Source organism: Carassius gibelio, chromosome A11, assembly GCF_023724105.1.
Source record: "Carassius gibelio isolate Cgi1373 ecotype wild population from Czech Republic chromosome A11, carGib1.2-hapl.c, whole genome shotgun sequence".
NCBI lineage: Eukaryota > Metazoa > Chordata > Actinopteri > Cypriniformes > Cyprinidae > Carassius > Carassius gibelio.
In genome coordinates this window covers 26,128,482-26,136,704 of record NC_068381.1, presented here as the reverse complement: position 1 = coordinate 26,136,704, position 8,223 = coordinate 26,128,482, and positions in this window count along the sequence as shown.

Here is an 8,223-nt window from a genome sequence, read left to right as displayed (position 1 = left end):
ATTGCATATTGCACAAACATAAAACCATTTCTGCATTTGTGATCTAAGAAAGGACAAACAACAAGTGCTACTCTAATCTGCTCAAAACTTGTGTTTGAATAATCAGTGGTAAATTCTTTAAATATGAAAACATACTTACAGTCTGTGAGTCAGAAGCGACAGACTGTCCTTGCAAATTTGGAACTGCCCCACTTTATAGAAACAGCCTTTGTGCACAGACAGCAAAGGCTATTCTCCCAGGACACAGTCCTCCATAAATTGTGCTACACAGACCTGAATATTTGGGTTGAACTGTTCTGGAACAGTGTTGTAAATACAACCACTAACCACTGATTTCTAGTTGTGTCCTCTCTTGGAAGACCAAACAATGTAGTTTCGCTTTCACAACGAAACACACAGCGTCACACCTCCTTTCTTTGTGAGAAAATTTGGGCGGTCTTATGCAAATCGTCCAACACAGTGATGTAGACATGTGGGGGCGTGTTTAAACGAGACATTTATATATTTTGGGATTTAAGAATTTAGTTTTAAGGATCTTATCTATTCACTAACAGCTTGTAACACTTCAAAGAGCAAGCAAAATTTGAAAAAAAAAAAATTCTTTAAGAAGAAAACCCCTAATCAGCCCTTCTCTTCTAAACTCTGTATGTCCATGTGGGCTCCATAATCCTTTAATTGAGTTCATTGTATTCATAATTGAATAATAAAGGACATTCATTAAGGTCAAACTGGATTGACACAAGAGACTCCAAGCAAACTCACTCACACACATAAGAGATAATTATAAGTATACTGTAGATTATTGAAAATAAAATACTATACTAGTATTATAATAGTATAAGCACATATTTCAGTGTACAGTAAAGGATAGATAGATAGCAAATTTTCTGGCAGCTAGCCATTAGGAAGTTAACAAAAGTGCCATTTTACTCAGTTAGCACATGACATGATGCTGAGCACATACTACAGTCACTTAGATTCCTGGAATTCTTTAACAGATGCTAAGAGTTAAAAGGACACGCAGTATCAGTGTGACTGATAAGAACACAGTTGGAGTAGGTTTAGTGTAGATACAGATGCACACACACTTACACTGCAGTCTAGTATTGTTGGTCCATGAGAAAGGTTCTAGCCCAGGGAAGAAGGAGCTTGCTTTCCTGAGCATGCATGAACTCTGAGCGGATACGTCAAAGAGGGGTCTGGCCCTTACCCCAAGAGCCTCCACACAGTCAAACATGATGTCCAGTCTTTGCCAAAAACTCTGTTCCAGATGTTCTGTACTGTGTCTGAAGCAGCACTGTAGATGATGTATGGAGTATGGAGTTTTCCAGTCAATCCAGCACTCTTCCCAAAGCAATCGATCGCAACAAAAAGTCTCAAGGACTCCTGTTTAAGGTGTAGCTGTTGCTGTAACCAACTCTTAGTATCTCAAACTTTTCTGTAGCAGTTATTGGTTGATTCAAACAGCTCCTGTGCGTCTCCAAGCTGACCATCACCCTGTGCCTCCTTTTCTCTGGTGTCTGCTGAGTTTTCAAGCTTTGTCAAACTCAGCCTGACTGTCAAGACTCTTAAGTGTCAGCTAGCGTACTGTAACTCCACAACCTGTGCTGCTTCCCTCGCCTCAGCTAGCTCAGCCCACAACAGAAGGAAAGAGGGAGAGGAATTACAAAGCGAGGGAGGAGAAGAGAGAGGGAGGGAATGAGGCGGGTGCTTTTGTGGTTGGCTGAAAGATGAAAACTTTCCCTTCCATTTTCTGCTAGAGCAATCCTGTCAGCCTAAATCATATTTTATACCTTTCCAAATGAAAACAAACAACATGACCTCCTCTCACTTCCTCTATCTATCAGTCTTTTTCTGCTCTTCCAATGAAATATATCACCTTCCTTTCCTCTAGAGGCATCATGTAGTAACCCTCTTTATACTTAAGTGTTGATATTCACAGAGAGTTGTGATGTCTAGATAAGATGAAGATTAAAGACCCATTTCTTTAAAATGACATACACATAATACACTATAACATTTCTATAATTCAAATCCATCAAAGAATTATGCTGCATTAATTAGGTCATCCGGAACCAAGAACACTTCCCATAACACCTAATGTACTTGCAACATTGTAAGAAGAATGGCATCTACGCTAATATTAGTCTGTTTCTCTCTTATTCGAGGTAACCTTAGCCACCAGATCCAGTCCAAATACAGACCAGATGGTGGATCAGCTCCTAGAGACAACCTCTACAGCTCTGAATATCAGTGGAGACCATGTCAACTAGATGACCATAGGCACAAGACCACGGTGCTGCATCTGTGTTACAGCCTGGAATTAAACCACGCCATACTGGTTTCGTCTGGACAGAGGAGAACTGGCCCCTGACTGAGCCTGGTTTTTACAATGCTTTTCCTCTCCATTTCTGTCAGCGATCGAGTTTTGGTTCTCTGCCACTGTCGCTTGCTTAGTTGGGGACACTTGACTGACTTCACAGACACTATTGGAGGAGAGCAGAACTGGATGATGACATCACCGAATCATCAATTAACTGATTTTATCTGAAAAAAATGACTTCCTGGTTTATTGAAAAACTATTTTCCAGTTTGACTCTGTAAAGCTGCTTTGACACAATCTGCTTTGTATTGAATCAAGTGCTACACAAATAAAAATGACTTGAGGCAAAATGGAGAAAAAATATGTGTGGAACATATGTATATTTGGGACATTTAATAATTCTGAAATTCAAAATGTAAATAAAAAATAAAAAATAGTATTTTTCTGTTCAATTAAAAAAAAATCCTGAAGAAACGCGGAACATAAAAAAATTAATTAATAAATACAGTAAAAAAATATATATATTTTCATTTTTAAATGCCTTTTTCTTCTAATTTAGTGCACTCATATACTGCAGTGCATATGAGGCTGACAATATTTACAAGTCACACTCCTACCTCGTTTAATACTCACTTGCTCTCCTTTTACAATAAAAGTACTGTATATTAGCTAGTATGTTTGCAAGTGTTAATAAAAGGACAAAAATTTTACAAAAAAGGTAAAGTTTCCATGCTATAGAGTGAAAATGTGTTTGACTGCAAATGTGAATTTATTTGAATCCTATTCTAGCAATTCACAGCCTGGCAAAACCCCATTCAACATCTCTCTTTCTGTGATGTTTCCACCTGAAGTCCTATCATCGGCCCCAGCCCTCACCTCTCCTTGACAGTTTTACTTTTCAGATCTTATGTTTCTGTTCCCAACTTACATCATCTTTATTTTGCTCTCAGTTTGTCATTTCATCAACTGCACCACAACTTAATGCTGTCCAGATCTGTGGTAACTCTTCCAAACAGTTGCTACTGAAAAATCAAAAATCTACGTCAACTGTCCCTGTTGACTCTGCATTGCATTTATTTTGCAATGTCATCCAAACTTGTCTTGAACCCACAAAAGTCTGCATCTAATGTTCTTACTTTGACATGTTTTTCATGGTTGCGTGCATTATTTAGAATGTGGTGCTGAAGACATATTTGTCTCCAAATAATTACAGAGACTACTTTTAAATTGCATCAGTGAGGAAACTTTGTTAAATGATGACAGACATGTTTTATATTTTTGCTCCAGACAGCAAAACATCATGTAATTGGTTTATATTATGACTTTTAAATTAATTTTATGAAAACATTTATCATGCAACATGCATGTTTGACACTCTACTTTAGTTGATGCATTTCTGCAGCTTGTTCCTCATCATCATCCAGATGCAGTTGCTTTACCCAAAACTCTATCGCAAGCATGACTTGATCAGGACGTTTCTCAGTGGTAAGTTTTAACTCTGTATGTGGTACTTTATGTGATGTGACAGAAGTTGTATTGCATTCATCATTATTTTTATTTGAGATGCACATGTGGGAACTGTGTTAGAATGCACAGTGAGACTGAAAACAGTGTTTTCTCGACCTGATGTAAACACACTAGCTAGCAGAAGTGTTTGTGGGCAGGTCAGAAAATTCGCATTTTGCAGGCAGGCAGGGAATTATGCAAATGTGTTACTTTGTGACACATATAAGTAACAGGCAGAAGATTCCAAAATATGAAGACTCTTTAAGGCAGTTCAGAGTTGACTCTTTCTTTTGAGAGACAAAATCTTGATTTATCATGCACTTTTTTTGATTAACAAATTTGCAGATTGTTATTGAAGGATAGCTACACTAAAAACTGGAGAAAAAAAAAAAAATTCAAAAACCCATATGACCTGCTCTTTAGCTAACAATGAGCAATGCATTTGTTACAGTATTTACTAATGTTTCAGGTGTTTACCTTCTATAATTGTTTCAGGTACTAATGTTTCACTTTTTTCAGGTGTCATTGTTACAGTGTAGTTATGAGAAATAGGAATAAACAAAATGTAATACTATAGGGTTATGGTTAGGATTAGGGTTTTGTTACATGTAATCATCATTTACTATCATTGCTTTAGTAAGTACATGTAACATGTAACAAGGTCTCTGTAAAATATAGTGTTACCAATCTTAGTCTTCATGTTAGTTATTACAATTGTTAGTTCATGTCAGCTTAGGTCCAATAAATAACAGATGCAACTTTTGATTGTAATAACATATTATTAAATGTTGACATTAACAGTAACTACGATTATTAATTATTTTAGACATTTCTTTCATTGTTAGTTCATTTAACTATTGTAGTTAACTAATAGCTTTGCTTTTCTTCCAGCAGTTTTTTTAAAACAACAACAATAATAATGGGTTTCATAGGTTACTAATCAGTGTTGTTTTATATTTGAAATGCAGCATATATACACTACATTCTGTCTTAGAGAAGTAAAATACATTTGATCAATCTTTCACAAAATGCATTTTCACTAAAACGGAATCAATTTACCCAATTTGTAGACATCTGTTAATCTGTGCATACGTTACCCCCTATTTCACCCCATACCATTGCTCTTTCTGCCTCAATATTTTCACCTGTCTTTCAACACGACCCCCTCCCTCTCTTACTTTTTCCCATTCTCTTGTTCTCCATCTCTCACACACACACACACACACACACATACAGACACACACACACACGCATGCACACAGACGCACACATTCAGCAGTGACACACAGCAGGGAGCAGCAATGCACAATCTCAGCCATCTCTGTTCTCTCCACACCTTGAGGCAATTACACCCCCTTCAAACACACACACACACACACACACACGCGCACACATGCAAGCTAAGGCCTGAGTACCGAAGAAAGTAAAGGGGGAATGCAGACTGGAAAAAGCACCTCATTCTTTCTCTTTCTCAGGCTCTCCTGCTTTTCATCTATCTGCCAATCATTCCTGTCCATCTGTGCCTTTGCTCCTTTTGTATCTTATATATATATATATATATATATATATATATATATATATATATATATATATATATATATATATATATATATATATATATATATAGTCTCTGTCTTTCTCCATTGGTGTTGGTGGATCATCTGCAGGCTTTTGCAAAATCAAAAGCAAGTTTTATACTGCCGAGCACTGGCATCATGGGATGCCCAGAGAGACTGAACAAAACCTACTCTGTTCAAACAGCTCACTCTTCTTCCAGTGAGGAACATACACCTGGCCCTCATACTTTGTGGTACACAGCATTTGGGTTTGGATTTTTCTGACTGCATGTGTGCTGGATTTGATTGCATTGAAATTTGTAGTTCCTTGGGGGTCTGTATTGTGTGTGTGTGTGTGTGTGTGCTTGTCATGAATTGTAATCTGACCCTCAACTGGGAAAACTGGCTTTCCTTTACTATGGGACACATATGCATACACATGTTTGCAAATTACTGTCCAAATAACTACATGTGCATTGGTAATAAATCTGCAAATTTTCATTTAAATAAATCCACCCAAACAGAAGGTGGGATCCATGAGCCGACGAATGCACAATTGCCATGATTTTCTGTGTTTACAGTATAGTGTTTTTTACATTATTATAATTTTTTTCTTTATCTGAATTCATGTAACTGCAATGTACAGTGCTACAATGTATAATATTGAGCAGGTCTATTTACTTTTTTGGTTGTTTGAAAATGTGCCTCCTGAAAATATGCCTTCTGAATAAACAGTGAAAATCAAAGAAAATCAAAGTGTTTTATATAAAGTAGACTAGTGTGTTCCCCCTGATCTGAAAGTGCATGCATATGATGCAAGTATGTGTCATTTTGTCATCAGAGTTACATTTTGACAAAGGAATGTTAGGTTTTGATAACAGAGTTTAGGTTTTGATAGTAGAGCTTCAACTTGACACAGATGTGAATGGTATATTTCCCAGTGTTGTGTCATGTTTACTTGTGTGTAGAGTTTTGGCACAATGAGTGAAGTTTTGCAAAATGTGTTCAAGCAATGGGCAAAAACTGTAATGTAAAATAAAAAACAGTCCTTAAACAATTATAGAAGGTAAGTAAACAGACACAGTAGAATGCAATACAATATTTGTTTTCGATTACAGTAAATGTACGATTTGGTGTGTGAGAACAGGCAGGATGACGAAGACTGCATTAGATTGCATTCTACTGTGTCCTTCTATAATTGTTTAAGGACTGTTTTTTATTTTACATTACAGTTTTTGCCCGTTGCTTGAACACATTTTGCAAAACTTCACTCATTGTGCCAAAACTCTACACACAAGTAAACATGACACAACACTGGGAAATATACCATTCACATCTGTGTCAAGTTGAAGCTCTACTATCAAAACCTAAACTCTGTTATCAAAACCTAACATTCCTTTGTCAAAATGTAACTCTGATGACAAAATGACACATACTTGCATCATATGCACACACTTTCAGATCAGGGGGAACACACTAGTCTACTTTATATAAAACACTGCAGTCTTTGATTTTCACTGTTTATTCAGAAGGCATATTTTCAGGAGGCACATTTTCAAACAACCAAAAAAGTAAATAGGCCTGGTCAATATTATACATTGTAGCACTGTACATTGCAGTTACATGAATTCAGATAAAGAAAAAAATTATAATAATGTAAAAAACACTATACTGTAAACACAGAAAATCATGGCAATTGTGCATTCGTGGGTTAATGGATCCCGCCGTCTGTTGGCCTCATCGACATCGCAAGCAATGTCTTCTCCCGCTAGGCACCGGGGAACATATCCCCTTGCATGTGGAATCATCCATGGATTGCTGTCACCTGAATGTCGTCACAGGTCTGTTCCATTTCCTGCAGAAGAGACATGCGGCGTGTGGGTGAACTCTCTGCACAGCTTCCCTCACAGTCAGGCCATGGTTGATGACATGGTCCACCAAAGTTGCTCTTATATCATCAGAAATAGGGGTCCGTGCATGGCCTCTTCGACCTCCTCCTCTTCATCTTCCTCTTCCTCTTCCTCCTCCTCTTCCTCTTCCTCTTGCTCTCCCTCCATCCATGCTTGCAAAGTTCTTGAAATGGCTAAACTGAGGGCTTTTTGTAGCTGGCTGATTGGTGTTCAGTTTTGCAAGTAAATGTCTTCAGTTGTGTATTTGAGTGCTAGCAATTACCCGATGTGTTTTGTATTTTGGATACATGTGTTTTCCAAACAGCACTCTGAGATTTCGTTTTTGAACGAAGTGTCTTATGTATGAAATAGAGTGTAGTATGCAGGACCAAGTGTGTTGCATAAAGGAGGAAGTGTGTTGCAGAATTGCAACTAGAGTGCAAAGCAGCGCTTGTGTTTAAGGTACGGGTACATGTGTTTGAGGTATGGTAACAAAAGCTTCAAGTTGTGTTACTTTAGTCTAAGCATGGGTCTATAGTGTTCAAGCAATGAACTGTAATATTCCACAATAGGTAATCCACAGAGAGAAGGCAGAACAACACCTAGACATTCATAATAACTATTAGAACACAAGAGACAGGAACTAATACAGGGCCCAGACACTATTTAACCGAACAGAGATGACATCACTGAATTCAATGATGAACTGCCTTTAACTATCATTTTGCATTATTGACACGCTGTTTTCTTAATGAATGTTGTTCAGTTGCTTTGACGCGATGTATTTTGTTTAAAGCGCTATATAAATAAAGGTGACTTGTCTTGACTAAAGAAAATCTAGAAATAATGTTCAGATTTTTAAAGATGGTTAAGATTATGTTTATTAACGTCTACACCTACCACAACCCTAAACCCACCCTTACAGTAATGCAGATACATTAAATATCGT